Here is a 19,165-nt window from a genome sequence, read left to right on the forward strand (position 1 = left end):
TGGATTTGAACTACAGATCTTTTGGTTAGCAGCCATACTTCTTAACCACTATGCCACCATGGTTTCCTTAGGGATCCTTGCTTGAGTGCAATATGGGCACAGTCCTCTAACCTGAGAGCCATGTCTGATAGCTCTAGTAAACATCTGATTGTACTCATGAGTGCTTCTGTTAATTCTGCCTCATTTCTGTTTTTTATTCCAATTCTTACCTTCTGGTTGGAATTATTGGCTATGTTTTTTTATTTGTCATCAAGAAAACAGATCAAAGGTTTTGATGACTGACACAAGTCACAAATAATTTTTTGCCTTTCTTTATTGCTATCAGAAGCTGACATGAGGACCACAGTGAGAGAAGAGACTTCTTGCAGCTAAGTAAGCTGTTGTTCATGTTCCTTTTCATCTCTGTGGAGACTGGTGAAGGTCAGACACTTGTCAAATTTGTCCTCATCATCCCCCCTCCCCGGACAGTACAAGAAGATTTCTACCACACCCCGTATCAAAACAGTCTTTGCTGCTCCCACTGCAGTGTCGGTGAAAGAAGGCATCATATGTATGTTTACTGAGAAGACAGCTCATGATCTGAGATTTGGAAGCAGAGAAGCCATTTCCAACTCGAATGAAGGACACAATGGAGGTAAGTATACAACACATCTGCTGATTCTTGTAATTGTTCTTCCCTTTTTCTGAATTTCCTGATTGCTGCCAGTTTCTTCTAATTTGACTGAGAGACAAGAGGGAGAATTCAATTTGAGAAGTGCAGGGATAGGATACCAAAAGAGGAACAGCAAACTGACAGTTGGAAAGTTTGGTCAGTATATATTGCCTAGCAAAGTCATCTGCACGGTGATAGATTGCCATCTGAATATCTATTGGGTGAATGTTGTGACTCAGATTAGTGGCTGAAGGACTTGTGGAATTGTTACTGTCTTTTTTTCAAACAAGTCTTCATATGGATCAAAAGCCTCATTTTCTTTGTATGAGTCACATGGAGAGACTGGGTCCTCTGTGTTCCCACCATCTTTGAAGACCAGGTATCTCACCTTATAATGGAGCATTAGTAGCTTCTGCAGGAAATAGAAGGAAAGCTCTCGCTCAGAGCTGGGCTAGGTGTTACACACAGAGGCCTTGTAGATCAGATGAAAATTAGCTCTGCCCATCCTCTTTGGGTAGTAATGGTCTATGCCTAGACACTGCATCAGGTCTAGGAAAGCTCCATTTTCTATCACTATTGTTTTGTTATTTTCATTCTTATGTGCCTCATGGGGCTGTTTCTTTCCATGGAAGAGACTTTTCAATTGTTTTCTCACCTCATCCATTTGCAAAGAAGAGACAGTGGCTTTATAATCTCCATCAGTGAGCAATCTCAAGTCTTTCTGTAGGTTTTCCCTATCATGATCTGCCCCAGGTTTGGTGAGGACATGTGCAACTTCTTTAGACAAGGATTGTCCCATGTGATGTCTCATTAATGCCAAACGTTGTGTTTTCTCCTCTGGAGAAACAGCTGTAATTCCTACTGTGGATGTCAGACCTGTAAGGACTAGGAAAGCCTGAACCCTATAGCTGCAAGTATTTTTCAGCTTGTGGTATATATCATGGCCCTTTTGCATTTCACATATCAGATAGTCTAACTCATCACACCCCAGGAGATACTGAAAAGTACTGTTGACCATGTGATAACCTGCACCAGCTGCTATGGAAAATAGCAAGACCTGTATATCTCGTTGCTAGGTTTCTCATAGGTTCTCCAAGAAGGAGTTGGGAGACAAGCTGATCTCATAAGTGATTTTTCTTTTAGTTTCCTCCAGTATTTCCATGCACTCAGATTTGGCCTTAAATTCCATAAGGACATTCTGGTTGTCTTTTTAGATTTTAATTAATTCAAATAATTGAGAGATGTTGACTTGCTCTTGGTGTGATTCTGATAGGAAGACCCACTGCATGATGGAATGAGCCTGAAGAAAGTTTTCTGCTTTGTAGATGTGAGAATCCAGAAGAGTACGCAGCTGAGATGTAATAAACTTAATGTTACGAATGGTAGAATCTTTGCAAAACTTGAGAGTGTTGACCACAAAATTCTGCAAGTTCCAATTTATGAGGCATATGTTAATCCATATGTCATAACTTTTAATTTTATGACTTAATATTTGCATGAAATTTATCACGCTCTTCAGGATCAGATACCTCCCAGGACTTTATACCTTCTAGGAAAACCAAAGAGTCTGATTCATCTCGACAGCAGGAGGTTTGGTTTGGGTTTGGTTAGGAAAACCTCAACTTCCTTTTCAGCACTGCGGAATTCCTTTCCATCTTGGATCTGGGCGGTGAGACCAGTCAGAGCGTTGTAGCTGTCCTTCAGGCAGTTAGCCGCCTGAAGAGGATCCTTAAAATCGCTTCTGTGGCTGGAGAGGATGATGTCCCAAATGGGAACCAGCTGAAGTCCCCGGTCAATGACATGCCAGGTTTGATTGCAGGCAATGAGCCTAGCTTTCCACTGGACAAAGCCATTTGCTTCAGGCGGGGCACCTGTCTAGGCCACAGACAATTGGACTTTGGTTTGGAGATTTTGGAAGTTAGTGCTCTGAGAGGCCATTTTTGAATGAGAGTCTGAAACATTCACACCTGCAGCAATTTTCACGCCAAAGCCACTGTAGCTGCCCCTTATGTAAATATCCAGGGCCTCTGCTGACTGCTGCTTTACTTCTGCCAGTTTGTCACGTTGGAAACTCTCTGAAACAGCCTTCCACCAGTAGATTCCTCCCAAGTGCAGAGGGCCTTGGTTAACATGAGAGCCAAACCTGTGGAAGAAGACCTCTGCCCCACGCCTCAGCAAGAGAAAGGTGTCTGGACCTGCATGCTGTCCCAGGAGGTCTTCAGTGCATTTTGGTTCCTGAAGAGCAGCCCAGGAGAACTGGAGCTGGTCAATGGCAAAGTAGCAGGAGGCCAGTGGGATGTAACTGAACTTGGTTGTGCAGAAATAGGAGTGCTCGGAACGTGACTGTCGGCTCTCCTTGGATTCCAAATGTTGGCTGTGATCCATACCTGCATCCAGGCTGTATTGCCACCCTCCACCCTTGGCTGAGGCTGTGACACTGAAGCCCAATTTCTCTATCATCTGGGTGAACATAGAAATTCCTTTGTTTCCATCTGGGTGCTCTGTTCAGGGCCCAAGAGTGAAAAAGTCTCTGGGAGACTGAGTAGCTCCTCTCTCTTCTCTATCAGACCCCTTTGGTGGCTGGTTGTGTAAATTCCCTGCAAGGCCAGCCCTCCAGATGACCATCTTACCAGATCTCCATCTGGGAGGTTTTGTCTGTTGAACAATGTCCCCTCCATGATGTTGAGTTTTCTCTGCATGTTTTCTATGACTTCTCTTAGAGGCTTCTCAGTGGGTGGCCACTATTCTTTTGGGATCTCCTTTGCCTTCCTCAGCTCTATTTGTTTTGCCCTCACTGCTTCTTCCTGTCGCTGCCTCCCTTCTGACATCAAGTCCTTCAACTGCTTCAGAATCTGCTGTGCCTGCCTTTGCTTCTCCTGAGACTTCGGTAATGATGAAAGGCTATTTGAGTATGACTGATTAAGCAGTTTTTCCAGGGCTCATTTTTCCCAAGAATGTTGTGCCTGGGATTTTAGCTTCAGGAGGTCTTTTCCTTCTAGGTGTTGTAAGGCTTGGGCACAAGTCACACCCAGTTGTTTCTGCAGCATGGGCAACCAATAGTCTGCAGCCAGTCCAACTTCTCTCAGCATCTCTTGCAAATCTTGCCTCCTTTCGCCTTTGAGCAGGTGTTCATCAGGGATGGACTCTGCTGTGACCATGGTTGTGGAGAGAACAGACACTTAAGATGTATCCGGACCTTAAGACATGTCAGCCACATGGCCACAACGGAGACTATAGTAAGGTGGCATGTCTCCAGTGCTCTCCCATTCCCTCCTTTCATTGTTACAACAAAAATATTTTGTTAATGCTTTTTTTTCATTGTTGTTGTTGTTGAAGACATCATTATAGGTGTTCTCAACATGTATTGCTATTTTAGTTTCCAGAGTTGCAAGTTAATAATCTGGTTTTTGGCACCTTCTGTCCAAGAATAAATTACATGGAGAACACTAAACTGAAGGTTTGAGTTTGAAAATATATATGTGTTTGATAGCTTGATGTTTATTCTTAAAACAAAAGTGGTGTCACCAATTGATCCTCTTTCTCTGTCAGGTTCTGTCAGACCTGTGTTGAACACTTTTGTTCCTATCTCTCTGTCACCTCTTCTTAGGCTGTTTGATGATCTTTAGTTACTTTTGAGCCCCCTTTTGTTGTTCTTGATTCTTGTAAATACACCTCTAACCTGCATTATTTCTGTTGCTCTATTGTTACTTTTCATCTACCCCTAGTTAGTATCTTTGTATTACATGAACAACTTTCTATATACTGATGTCATACAAATTTGTGTGCGTAGATTCAAATTCACTCCAGTATTCAAAATTTTGTCAGTGATATCTTTTCCCCTCAAATTCCTTTAGGTCATATCTTGGAGAGCAGATGAAATCAGATTTCACATGTCTCAACTTCATAAATTATTTAGGTTTCCCTTTTCTCCTGTGATTCCTGTCACATTGAATGATACTACCATATTTTCAGGCCAGTGAGTGTCTAACTCCTCCTAACATAAATTTAGTTCTCCATGTCTTCAACTTATCCTTTCAAATTTCTCCTTTATCTCATCTCACTTTTTTTTTCACTCCTCCTACTGCTACTCCTTATATTTTGCCCTCACTGTGTCTTTACTGGATTGTTATAATAGTCACCTCACCTTAAGTCATCCTCCATATTGTCATTCTCACTTTGTGTATTCCGTCTTCCTCAGTGTCACTAAAATTTGAATCTAGCCTTCAATGGCAGTCTACGCAAATGAAACCAACCTTCCCAACAGAAAATACATAGAATAGGTAGTTAAATTTTAAAAACAAATTCTTTAAAGCCTCAAGGAGTTTACTAAACCAAAACCAAACCCTTTGCTATCTAGTTGGTTCTCATTCATAGAGCCCCTACAGGACAGAGTAGAGCTGTTCCCATAAAGTTCTCAAGGAGCACATGGTGGATTTGAACTCCTGACCTTTTCGTTAGCAGCTGTAGCACTTAACCACTACACCACCAGGGTTTCCAAGATAGTGGGAATTGCCTGGCAAAAATCTGATAGAGGAAGTAAATGAAAGAGATGAGTTTGGCATAGGGGTCATTTTCTAATCCAGAAGGAATGAGGAGGCTAAGAAGTCATTGGAGGCTAGGGAATAAAAGCTAGACTCCAGAGACTTTCCATGGCAAACCACTCATATTTAGGGTTACGATAACAAAGAGATGAACATTAAGATAGGCTTTAATCCAGCCATTGCGAGGAGTGCAGCCGTCTTTGCTTTAGCTGGGGGCCCAGAATATGTCAAGTCCTAAAATTTCCTTTAAAATAATCCCAGATTGCAAGAGTTCACAAGCACCCTATAGAAGCAAATGAACATTGTTTCATGTGGAAAACAAAAATTACATAGTCCTCAAATTATTTTTATAATTTTTTAAATCCCATTATAAATAACCAGAATATAAAAATAGCCAGACAAATAAGATAACATGATAACCTGAGTAAAAACAAGATTAAGTCTTTCAGCTAGGAAATGGAAATAATGAAAAGTGACACTTGCAGATTTAAATGAGAAACTTAGAAATCCAGAAACTAACAAATACAATAATCAAAAGTAATAACTCAGTGTAGGGGTTTTAAAGCAGATAAGACATAGCTGAAATGACAATTAGAGAAGTGGAACAGAGGACAAAAGCAACAATCTAGAAAGAGGCAGAAATGGAATATGAACACTCATATAGTCATCTGTATGTCGTACAGGATACACTGAGAATATTTAAAATATAATGTGAGTTCCTTAGTGGGATGCAGACCTCAAATTCTGGTAAAAAGACCAAACTTAATGGTCTGACTGAGACTAGAGGGATTCCAGATATTATCGCCCCCGGACCTTCTGTTAGCCCAAGACTGGAACCATTCCCAAAGCCAACTCTTCACAGGGATTGGACTGGACTATAAAACAGAAAAGGATACTGCTGAGGCGTGAGCTTCTTGGCTCAAGTAGACACATGAGACTATGTGTGCACCTCCTGTCTGGAGGCGAGATGGGAAGCCAGATGAGGGGGACAGGAGCTGGTTAAATGGACATGGGGAATAAAAGGTAGAGAGAAGGACTGTCCTGTCTCCTTAGGAGGAGAGCAGCTAAGAGTAAATAGCAAAGTATATATAACTTTTTGCATGACAGACTGACTTGATTTGTAAACTTTCACTTAAAGCACAATTTATATATATATATACACACACACACACACACACACACACACATATATGTATACGTGTATATATATATATATATATATATATATATATATATATATCCCAGAATGAGGGAAGGAATGGGGCAGAAGCAATCCTTAAGGCAATACCGACTGAAAATTTCAAATTAAAAACAAAATTTAAGACCTTTTCAAACCCCAAGCAGGACAAATAAATTAATAATTAGACATATCATAATGACTGCAGAAAAACAAAACAACGCAGCAAAACCAAAGCAGCCAGAGTAAAACAGATTACCCTCAAATAACTAACAATGAGAGAGAGAAGTGACTTCTCAACAGGACCAGCGGAAGCCAGAAGACAGCAGAATGGAATCCTTAACGCACTGAAAGAGAATTTTATATGGAGTGAGATATATTCCAAGAATAGTGTTGAAAAACAAAACTTTAAAACAAATGTTGAGGGAATTTGCCACTAGGAGATCCACATTAAAGTAACCAATAAAGTATATTCTTCAGGAGAAGGAAAATATCATCAGTGAAAGGTCCAAGATATAGGAAGAACTGATGAGAAAAAAACAAACATAAATATAAGATAAAGTTAAATGAACGCATAAACCAGTGAATTATAAAATACACAACAATTACGTACAAGTTGGAAGGGGTGGCTAAATGGATTTAAAGTGTCCTAGGTCCTTATACTATTTGGCAGGACAGTCAAAGTATCAATTACCTTGGGTACCTTTTGTTAAGTCAAGGATGCATATTGTATTTTCTAGGATAACCTCTAAATAGAATAGTAAAAAAAGTATATAAATTCCAAAATATCAGTGGGAAAAATAAAATATAATTGATTAATCCAAAAGTTGGGAAATAGTGAAAAAAGAACATAGAATGACGGCTCTAATAAAAAGGGCATAGCAATAGGGGAAATATATATATGTTGGTCATTACATCAATTATCAGTGTACTAAATCAGTTAAACGGCAAAGTTTCAAACAAACTAAAACTCAAAGGATGGAAAAATATATATCAAGCAAACAACAATCAAAAAAGAGCAGGATTGGCAATATTAATTTCTGACAAAATAGACTTTAAAAGTTAAATCCACCACAAAGGAAAAAGAAGGGCACTATGTAATGATTAAAGGGATAAGTTACCAGGAAGATACAACCATATTAAATATTTATGCACCCAGTGACAGGGCTGCAAGATACATAAAACAAACTCTAACAGCATTGAAAAGTGAGATAGACACCTCCACAATTATAGTAGAAGACTTCAACACACCGCATTCGGTGAAGGACAGGACATCCAGTAAGAAGCTCAATAAAGACACTGAAGATCTAATGGCCATAATCAACCAACTTAACCTCATAGACATACAGAACACTCCACCCAACAGCTGCAAAGTATACTTTCTTTTCTAGTGCACAGGGAACATTCTCTAGAATAGACCACATATTAGGTCATAAAGCAAGCCTTAGCAGAATCCAAAACATTGAAATCTTACAAAACATCGTAGATCATAAGGTCATAAAAGTAGAAATCAATAACAGGAAAAGCAGGGAAAAGAAATCAAATACTTGGAAACTGAACAATACCCTGCTCAAAAAAGACTGGGTTATAGAAGACATTAAGGAGGGAATAAAGAAATTCATAGGATCCAATGAGAATGAAAACACTTCCTATCAGAACCTTTAGGACACAGCGAAAGCAGTGTTCAGAGGTCAATTTATTTCAATAAATGCACACATACAAAAAGAAGAAAGAGCCAAAATAAAGAACTGTCCCTACAACTTGAACAAATAGAGAACAACAAAAGAAACCGTCAGGCACCAAAAGAAAAGAAATAATAAAAAAAAATAGAGCAGAATTAAATGAATTGGAGAACAGAAAAACAATTGAAAGAATTAACAAAGCCAAAAGCTGGTTCTTTGAAAAAATCAACAAAATTGATAAACCATTGGCCAGACTGACAAAAGAAATACAGGAAAGGAAACAAATAACCCGAGTAAGAAATGAGATGGCCCATATCACAACAAACCCAACTGCAATTAAAAGAATCGTATCAGATTGCTACAAAAAATTATACTCTAACAAATTTGAAAACCTAGAAGACATGGATGAATTCCTAGAAACACACTACCTACCTAAACTAACACAAACAGAAGTAGAACAACTAAATAGACCCATAACAAAAGAGGAGATTGAAAAGGAAATAAAAAAAAAACTCCCAACAAAAAAAAAAGCCCTGGCCCTGATGGCTTCATTGCAGAGTTCTACCAAACTTTCAGAGAAGAGGTAACACAACTACTAATAAAGGTATTTCAAAGCATAGAAAAGGATAGAATACAGCCTAACTCATTCTGTGAAGCCAGCATATCACTGATACCAAAATCAGGTAAAGACACCACAAAAAAAGAAAATTACAGACCTATAGCCCTCATGAACATAGATGTAAAAATCCTCAACAAAATTCTAGCCAATAGAATTCAACAACATATCAAAAAAATAATTCACTATGACCAAGTGGGATTTATACCAGGTATGCAGGGATGGTTCAATATTAGAAAAACAATGTAATCAACCATATAAATAAAACAAAAGACAAGAACCACGTGATTTTATCAATTGATGCAGAAAAGGCATCTGACAAACTCCAACACCCATTCATGATAAAAAAAACTCTTAGCAAAATATGAATAGAAGGAAAATTCCTCAGCATAATAAAGGGGATTTATACCAAGCCAACAGCCAACATCATCCTTAATGGAGAGATTCTGAAAGCATTCCCCTTGAGAACGGGAATCAGACAAGGATGCCCCTTATCACCACTCTTATTTGACGTTGTGCTGGAGGACCTAGCCAATGCAATTAGGCTAGATAAAGAAATAAAGCGCATCCAGATTGGTAAAGAAGAAGTAAAAGTATCTCTATTTGCAGATGACATGACCTTATACACAGAAAACGCTAAAGAATCCTCAAAAAAAACTACTGAAACTAATAGAAGAGTTCAGCAGAGTATCAGGTGACAAGATAAACATACAAAAATCAGTTGGATTCCTCCACACTAACAAAAAGAACATCAAAGAGGAAATCGCCGAATCAATACCATTCACAATAGCCCCCAAGAAGATAAAATACTTAGGAATAAGTCTGACCAGAGACGTAAAAGACCTATGCAAAGAAAACTACAAGGTACTACTGCAAGAAACCAAAAGAGACCTACATAAGTGGCAAAACATACCTTGCTCATGGATAGGAAGAAATAACATTGTAAAAATGTCTATTCTACAATGCAGTTCCAATCCAGATTCCAATGACATTTTTTAATGAGATAGAGAAAATCACCAACTTCATGTGGAAGGGAAAGAAGCTCCGGATAAGTAAAGCATTACGGAAAAAGAGCAAAGTGGGAGGCCTTACTCTACCTAATTTTAGAACCTATTATACTGCCACAGAGTTGACTCGACGGCAATGGGGTTTTTTTGGGATACTGCCACAGCAGTCAAAACAGCCTGGTACTGGTACAAAAACAGACACATAGACCAATACAACAGAATTGAGAATCCAGATATAAATCCATCCACATATGAGCAGCTGATATCCGACAAAGGCCCAGTGTCAGTTAATTGGGGAAAAGACAGTCTTTTTAACAAATGGTGCTGGCATAACTGGATATCCATCTGCAAAAATGAAACAAGACCCATACCTCACACCATGCACAAAAATGAGCTCAAAATGGATCAAAGACCTAAACATAAAGTCTGAAACGATAAAGATCATGGAAGAAAAAATAGGGACAACGTTAGGAGCCCTAATACATGGCATAAACGGTATACAAAACATTATAAAGAATGTAGAAGAAAAATTAGATAACTGGGAGCTCCTAAAAATCAAACACCTACGCTCATCCAAAGACTTCACCAAAAGGGTAAAAAGATTACCTACAGACTGGGAAAAAGTTTTCAGCTATGACATTTCCAACCAGCACCTGATCTGTAAAACCTACATGATTCTGCTAAAACTCAATCACAAAAAGACAACCCAATTAAAAAATGGGCAAAGGATATGTACAGGCACTCCACTAAAGAAGACATTTATGTAGCTAACAGATACATGAGGAAATGTTCACGATCATTTGCCATTAGAGAAATGCAAATCAAAACTACAATGAGATTCCATCTCACTCCAGCAAGGCTGGCATTAATCCAAAAATCACAAAATAATAAATGTTGGAGAGGTTGTGGAGAGACTGGAACACTTATACATTGCCTGTGGGAATGTAAAATGGTACAATCACTTTGGAAATCAATTTGGCTGTTTGTTAAGAAGCTAGAAGTAGAACTACCATATGATCCAGCAATCCTACTCCTTGGAATATACCCTAGAGAGATAAGAGCCTTTACATGAACAGATATATGCACACCCACGTTCATTGCAGCACTGTTTACAATAGCAAAATGTTGGAAGCAACCAAGGTGCACATCAGCGGATGAATGGATAAATAAACTATGGTATATTCACACAATGGAATACTACGTATCAAAAAAGAACAATGTTGAATCCATGAAACGTTTCATAACACGGAGAAATCTGGGAGACATTATGCTGAGTGAAATCAGTCAATTGCAAAAGGACAAATATTGTATAAGACTGGAGAAACAGTTTAACTGGAGAAGAAAATACACTTTGATGGTTATGAGACGGGGGAAGGTGGGAGGGAGGGAGAGGGGTATTCACTAATTAGATAGTAGATGAGTTTCATTTTAGGTGAAGGGAAAGACAATACACAGTACAAGAGAGCTCAACACAAATGGACTAAACCAAAACAAAGAAGTTTCCTTAATAAACTGAACACTTCGAAGGCCAGTGTAGTGGGGGTTGGGGTTGAGGACCATGGTTTCAGGGGACAGCTAAGTCAATTGTCATAATAAAATCTATTAAGAAAACAGTCTGCATCCCACTTTGGAGAGTGGCGTCTGTGGTCTTAAATGCTAGCAAGCAGCCATCTAAGATGCATCAATTGGTCTCAACCCACCTGGAACAAGGAAGAATGATAAACACCAAAGACACAAAATAATTACAAGCCTAAGAGACAAAAAGGACCACATAAACCAGAGACTACACCAGCCTGAGACAGATGGTACCCGGCCACAACCAATGACTGCCCTGACAGGGAACTCAACAGAGAAACCCTGAGGGAGTGGGAAAGCAGTGGGATGCAGACCCCAAATTCTATTAAAAAGACCAGACTTAATGGTCAGACTGGGACTGGAGGGACTCCGGAGGCCATGGACCCCAGACCTTCTGTTACCCCAGGGCAGGAACCATTCCCAAAGCCAACTCTTCAGACAGGGGCTGGACTGGAATATATATATAGGACTGGAATAGGGGATGGAAAATGAGACTGGTGAAGAACAAGCTTCTTGGATCAAGTGGTCACATGAGACTATGTTGGCATCTCCTGTCTGGAGGGGAGATGAGAGGGCAGAGGGGGCCAGAAGCTACCCGAATGGACACGAGGAGAGAGAGTGGAGGGAACTACTGCGCTATCTCATCACAGGGAGAGCAATTAGGAGTGTATAGCAAGATGTATGTAAATTTTTGTATCAGAGACTGACCTCATTTGTAAACTCTCACTTAAAGGACAATAAAAATTAATAAAATAAAAAAGCAAAGATTATCAGAATGAATTAAAAAGAAAACCCAACTTTTGCTAGTTGCAAAACAAATATGTAAAATATAAGCATAAAGAAAGTGTGAGAGTAAAAGGATGGATGCCTACACCTTGTCTTAGTTATCTAATGCTGCTATAACAGAAATACCACCAGTGGATGGCTTTGAGAAAGGGAAATTTACTCAGGGAACCCAATCCAGGGGAAGGCTTTCTCTGTCTTTTGGCTCTGGGGGAAGGTCCTCGTCATCAATCTTCCCTGAATCTAAGAGTTTCTTAGCATAGGGACCGTGGGTCCAAAGGTTGCACTTGGCTCCGCCACATCTTTCTTGGTGAAATGAGGTCACTATCTCTCTGCTCACTTCTCTCTCCTTTTATCTCTTGTAAGATAAAAGGTGATACAGGCTGCACCCCAGGGAAACTCCCTTTACATTGGATCACGAATGTGACATGAATGAGGGTGTTGCATCCCACCTTAATCCTCTGTAACATAACCTAGTTTTGCTGCATTAACCACAGGCAGATATTAGCATTTAAAATACATTTGAAAATTACAAGAAGTCACAAAGTGGAGGACAGCCACAGAATACTGGAATCATGGCCTAGCCAAGTTGACACATGTTTTGGGTGACACAATTCAATCCATATCACTCCCCAACTCATTCTATGAAGCCAGCATCATCCCGATACCAAAACCAGGTAAAGACACCACAATAAAAGAAAATTACACAACAATATCCATCATGAATATAGACACAAAATTTCTCAACAAAATTCTACCCAACAGAATTGAACGGCATATAAAAAAATCATACATCATGATCAGGCGGGACTCCTACCAGTAATGCAACAATGGTTCAACATTAGAAAATTAACGTAATTCACTACATAAATAAAACAAGCAGGAAGAATCACATGATTATCTCAATTTATACAGAAAAGGCATTTGATAAAATCCAACACCCTTTCCTGATAAAATCAGCAAAATAGGAATAGAAGGGAAATTTCTCAACATAATTAAGAGCATCTATGCAAAACCAACTACCAACATAATTCTCAGTGGAGGAAGACTGAGAGCCTTACCCCTGAGAACAGGTATGAGACAAGGATGCCTACTATCACCACTTTTATTGTACTGGAAGTCCTAGACAGAGCAATGGAAGTCCTAGACAGAGCAATAAGACAAGAAAGGGAAATAAAAGTTATCTAAATTGGAAAGGAAGAAGGGAAACTATATTATCCAATGACATGATTGTTTAAGTAGAAAATCCCAGAGATTCTACAAGAAAGCTATTCTACCTAATACAAGGATTCAGCAAAGTGGCAGGGTACAAAGTCAACACACAAAAATCCACTGGGTTCCTTTACACTAACAAGGAGAATTTCAAAAAAGGAAACCAAGAAAACAATACTATTTACAATAGCCCTCAAAAGGATAAAATACCTAGGAATAAACCTAACCAGGGATGTAAAAGATTTATACAAGGAAAACTATAAAATACTACTGCAAGAAACTAAAATTGACCTTCATAGAAGGAAAAACATCCATACTAATGGGTTGGAAGACTTAACATTGTGAAAATGTCAATAGTACCCAAAGTGATCTATAGATATAATGCAATCACTGAATTGGAAAAAAAAAAAAAAAAATCACCAACTCTATATGGAAAGAGACCCCAAATAGCCAAAGCAATATTGAAGAACAAAGTAGAAGGCTTCATACTCCAATCTAAAAACATCCTATATAGCCACTGTAATCAAAACAATCTGATACTGGTTGAACGACAGACATGTAGACCGATGGAATAGAATTGGGAACCCAGAAATAAATCCATTCATGTACGGGCAGCTGATTTTGACAAGATATCAAAGTCCATTCAATGGGGAAGAACCAGACTCTTTAACAAATGGTTTTGGCAAAACAGGATATTCATTTGCATAAAAATGAAACCGTATCCATACCTCCCACCATACCAAAAAAAAAACTAACTGAAAACGGATCAAAGACCTAAATGATAAAAATAAAACTATAAAGTTCCTGGGAGATAACATAGGGACAGAACTATGAGACCTGTTTTTTTCTTCCAGAAATAGATTACCAAATACAACTTCAAATGCAAAAAGCAGAAGATGAGTTAGATAACTGGGACTTCCTAAAAATTAAATACTTATGCCCATCAAAAAACTTTATCAAAAGAGTAAAAGAGAACTTACTGATTGGAAAAAAGTCTTTGGGAATGATATATCTGATAAGGATCTAATCTCTAAAATATATAGAAAACTTCAACAACTCAATAACAAAAAAGACAAGCAACCTGATTAAAAAACGGGCAAAGGGCATGAACAAAGACTTCGCCAAAGAGGACACTGAAGTGACCAGCAAACACATGAAAATATGATTGCTGCAATCACTAGCCATCAGAGAGATGCAAATCAAAACTACAATGAGATGCCATTTCACCCACGCAAAAATGGCACTGATCAAAAAAACAGGAAACAACAAATGCTGGTGAGGTTGTGGGGAGATTGGAACACTGCTCAACTACTAGTGGGATTGTAAATTGGTTCAATGACTGCAGAAAATCGTATGGCACTTCCTCAAAAAGCTGGAAATAGAAATATCCTATGGCCCAGCAATCCCACTCCTATGTATGTACCCTAGAGAGCTAAAACTGCTGAAAGGAACAGATATATGCACACCTAAGTTCATTGCAGCATTATTTGCAATAGCAAAAAGAGAGAAACAACCTAACCACCTGTCATGGATTTAACTGTGTTCCCCAAAAATATGTGTCAACTTGGTTAGGCCATGATTCCCAGTATTGTGTGGTTGTCCTACATTTTGTGAATATAATTTTCCTATGTGTTGCAAATCCTCGTCTCTGCCTGTGGTTAATGAGGCAAGATTAAACTGTGTTAAAGAGAATTAGAATGGGATTGTAACACCCTTACTGAGGTCACATCCCTGATCCAACAATGCAAAGGGAGTTTCCCTGGGGTGTATCCTGTACAACCTTTTATCCTATAAGAGATAAAAGGAAAGGAAAGCGAATGGTGGGGTGAGGGGAAGACCCTCATACTACCTGTCTTAGTCATCTAGTGCTGCCATAACAAATACCACAAGTCGATGGCTTTAACAAAGAGAAATTTCTTCTCTCACAGTCTAGTAGGTTACAAGTCCAAATTCAGGGTGTCAGCTTCAAGGGAAGACTTCCTCTCTTTGTTGACTCTGGAGGAAGGTCCTTGTCCTCAATCTTCCCCTGGTCGAAGACCTTCTCAGGCACAGGGACCCTGGGTCCAAAGGACGTGCTCTGCTCCTGGTGTTGCTCTCTTGGTGGTATGAGGTCCCCAACTCTCTGCTTGCTTCCCTTTCCTTTTATCTCTTGAGAGATAAAAGGGGGTGCAGGCCACACACCAGTGAAACTCCGTTTACACTGGATCAGGGATGTGACCTGGTAAGGGCGTTACAATCCCACTCTAATCCTTTTAACAGAATATTACAATCACGAAATGGAGGACCACCACCGAATACTAGGAATCATGGCCTAACCAAGTTGATACACATATTTTTGGGGGACATTAATTCAATTCATGACACTACCAAGAAAGCAGTGCAGGGAGTAGAGGGCGTCCTTTGGACTTGGGGTCCCTGCAGGGAGAAGCTCCTAGTCCAGGGGAAGATTGAGGAGAAGGACCTTCCTCCAGAGTCGACATTGAGAGAAAGCCTTCCCCTGGAACTGATGCCCTGAATTTGGACTTTTAGCCTATTTTATTGTGAGGAAATAAAAGTCTGTTTGTTAAGGCCATCCGCTTGTGTTATTTGTTACACCAGCACTAGATGACTAAGACACCACCCATCCACAGATGAATAGATAAACAAACTTTGGTATATAGGCACAGTGGAATACTATACAGCCATAAAGAAAATGCTTAGTTATGTAAATATACTTTAATATGGATGAATCTAGAGGACATTATGCTGAGCAAAATAATCACAAACGGACAAATACTGTATGATCTCACCATTATAAAAAGACAAGAATAAGTATACATACAGAAAGCAACATTCTGTGGTAGTTACCAGGGATGGGAGAGGGAAGGGGAATCACTTTCTAGAGAGTAGACACTTGTCACTTTTGGTAATGGGTAAGGCAATCCTGAATACAGGTGAAGTCAGCACGTGACCAAGGTAAAAGATGACACTAAAAAGTACACAAGAATAAGGGATCATATTGGTAAAAGCCACAACATACACACTTTTACAACAATAGTAATAATAGCCAAAAATATGTGTATGATTATGTAGGTAGATATGTATGTTCATATATGTGTAGGTAAGCTCATATGAGTTTATGGGTGTATGTAGAGGTGTTTTTGCAGACAAATGTATATACATGTTTGTGTGTGCTGCATATATATTCATATATAAAATAAACCACAAAAAAGGCACAGTTATGGATACTTCCTAGACTTATTCAAACACCTTACAGGATTGGATTGCTGGTTTTGAGGGCTTAGGACCATACTCTAGGAGGGCAATTTGGTCAATTGGCATAACACAGCTTGTAATGTTCTATGTCATAGTCTGGTAAATAGTGTCTGGGGTCTTAAAAGCTTGCGACAGGCCTTCTAAGATACTTTCTTGGTCTCTACATGTCTGGGGTAAAAGAGAAAGAAAGAAACTAAAGACTCAAAGAAGAATCTAGTCTGCAGGACTAAGAGTCTATAGGAATCACAGCCTCATCTACCTTGAGGCCAGAAGCTGTAGGTGGTGCCCAGCTATGACCACTGACTTTTCTGGCCAGATACACAATAGATAGTCCTGGTTAGAATGTGAAAAAAATGCAGACTACAACTCAAATTCCTAAAAAGGACAGACTTACAGGATAGGTATGGACTAGGGGAACCTCGAGACTATCACCCTGGGATACCCTTTAAACATGGAACCACTTTCAGAAGTCATCTATCAGCCAAAAAAAAAATGGCTCAGAAAGTAAATATCAACTGTGAGTAACTATGTTCCTGTAAAGAATCATTTCAATGAGACCTAACAGTCTACATTTACACTAGACCAAAGATAAGAACGTAAGGGGGGGGGACAAGGAAACTAGATTAATGGAAACAGAACAATCAGAATGGAACTAATGAGAACGCTGACACACTGTGAAAAGTGTAATCAGTGTCACTGAATAATATGTATAGAAATTGTTACCTGAGAATCTAATTTGCTAATAAATTTTCTCCAAAATCACAGTGAAATGATTTTTTAAAATGTCCAATTTTCAACGACAACAATAACAAAATGACAAAGCATGCCAAGAAACAAGAAAGTATGGCATATTCACAGGCAAAATTAACAGAAACTGTCTCTGAGGAAGCACAGACATTAGAGTTACTAGACTTTAAATCTGCTGTCTTAAATATATACTCGAAGAGCTAAAAGAAATCATGGACAAAGAGTTAAAGGGAACCAGGAGAATGATGCCTCAACAAATAGAGAATATCGATAGAGACAGGAATTATAAAAAGGAGACAAAAAGAAATTCTGGAGCTGAAAAGCACAATAACTGAAATGAAGAATTAACTAGAGTATTTCAACAGCAGATTTAAGCAGGCAGAAGAAATAATCAGCGAACTTGAAGATAGGTCAATAGAAATTATCTACTCTGAGGAGTAGTAAGGAAAGAGAATGAAGAAAAATGAACAGAACCTGAGACACCTGTGGGACACCATCAAGCGTACCAATGTAGACGTAATCGGAGTTCCAGAGGAGAGGAAAGACAGGCACATAAAAGAATATCTGAAGAAATAATGGCTGAAAACTTCTCAAATTTGATAATAAACATAGATCTATATATTTCGGATTGAATTTTGTCACCCCCAAAAATATGTTGAAGTCTTAATCCCTGAACTGGTGAATGTGACTCTGTTTGGAAATAGGGGTTTCTTTGCGACCTAATTGCTTCTGAATGGTGTCATACAAAGTGGAGAACAAAGATAGACACACATACTAGGAAAAGACAGATGCCATATGAAGTTCAAACTACAAACCCAGGATCAGCAAAGATTACCGACAGCTATTAGACACTGAGGAGCCCTGGTGGTACAGTGGTTAAAAGCTCGACCGCTAACCAAAAAAAGGTTAGCAGTTCGAATCCATCAGCTGCTCCTTGGAAACCTTATGGGGCAGCTCTACTCTGTCCTATAGGTTCGCTATGAGTTGGAATCAACTCAATGGCAATGGGTTTGGTTTGGTATTGGGCATTGAAAGAGACAAGGAAATACCTTTCCCTAGGGCCCAATGCCCTGATTTGAACTCCTAGCTTTTAAAAGTTGTGAGACAATAAATTTCTATTCTTTAAAGCCACTGATTTGTGACATTTTGTTACAGTAGCACTAGGACAGTAAGTCTTTCCAACAAATAGTGCTGGAGCAACTGGATATCCACACAGAAGAACAATAAACATTCATCCTTACTTTGCACCGTACTCAAAATAATTCAAAACAGATCACAGACCTAAAAGTAAAAGCCTAAAACTATACAACATCTAGAAAAATAACACTTGAAAATTTCCATGACCTTACAGAAGACACTAAATAGGACGCTAAAGATATTAACCATAAAAGAAAAATTTGTCAACCTTTCTTAATCCAAATAAAAATTTTCGCTCTTTTAAAACACCTATTATGACAATTAAGGGACAAATGAAAGAATGGAAGAAAACATTGGCAATGCATATAACTGATAAAGGATTGGTATTCAGATTATATCAACAGTCTTACAACTCAATACCTCAAAGAATGCAGTTAAAAATGGGCAAAAAATTGTCACTGAACAATTTGTATAGAAATTCTTAAACGGGAACCTAATTTGCTATGTAAACTTTCACCCAAAACACAATAAAATATTATTTAAAAAATGGTTAAAACGGCAATTTTTATGTTATATATATTTTATCACAATTAAAATATATGTAGGTAGATATTATTAGGAAATTCATTAATAAAAAAATCTTATTATTCTCCTAGGGAAAAAATCGGCAAAAAGCAAACAGATATTCTGTATACAATGGCCAACAAGCACATGAAAAGACAGTCAACATCAGTAGTTATTAGGGAAATACAAATTAAAACTACAATGAGATACCACTACA

General features: G+C 38.6%; 1 protein-coding gene and 2 pseudogenes across 12 annotated transcripts in view; all 3 read right to left on the minus strand.

The window, feature by feature from the left end:
• The window catches only part of LOC111751233 (interferon-induced very large GTPase 1-like), a 100,568-nt gene that overhangs the window by 44,295 nt on the left and 37,108 nt on the right, over positions 1–19,165 (minus strand). For 2 of the 12 annotated variants that reach the window (XM_064288509.1, XM_010592263.3), the window contains exon 1: positions 4,797–5,388. The exons of the other annotated variants lie outside the window; for them this stretch is intronic. The gene's annotated coding sequence lies outside the window, so the exon portion shown is untranslated. Of the gene's footprint in view, positions 1–4,796; positions 5,389–19,165 lie in introns of those variants that run through there. 12 annotated transcript variants of the gene reach the window in all.
• On the minus strand, positions 42–2,205 carry LOC135232153 (interferon-induced very large GTPase 1-like; annotated as a pseudogene).
• On the minus strand, positions 2,155–4,788 carry LOC111751232 (interferon-induced very large GTPase 1-like; annotated as a pseudogene).

This window comes from Loxodonta africana, chromosome 7 (genome assembly GCF_030014295.1).
Source record: "Loxodonta africana isolate mLoxAfr1 chromosome 7, mLoxAfr1.hap2, whole genome shotgun sequence".
Taxonomy (NCBI): domain Eukaryota; kingdom Metazoa; phylum Chordata; class Mammalia; order Proboscidea; family Elephantidae; genus Loxodonta; species Loxodonta africana.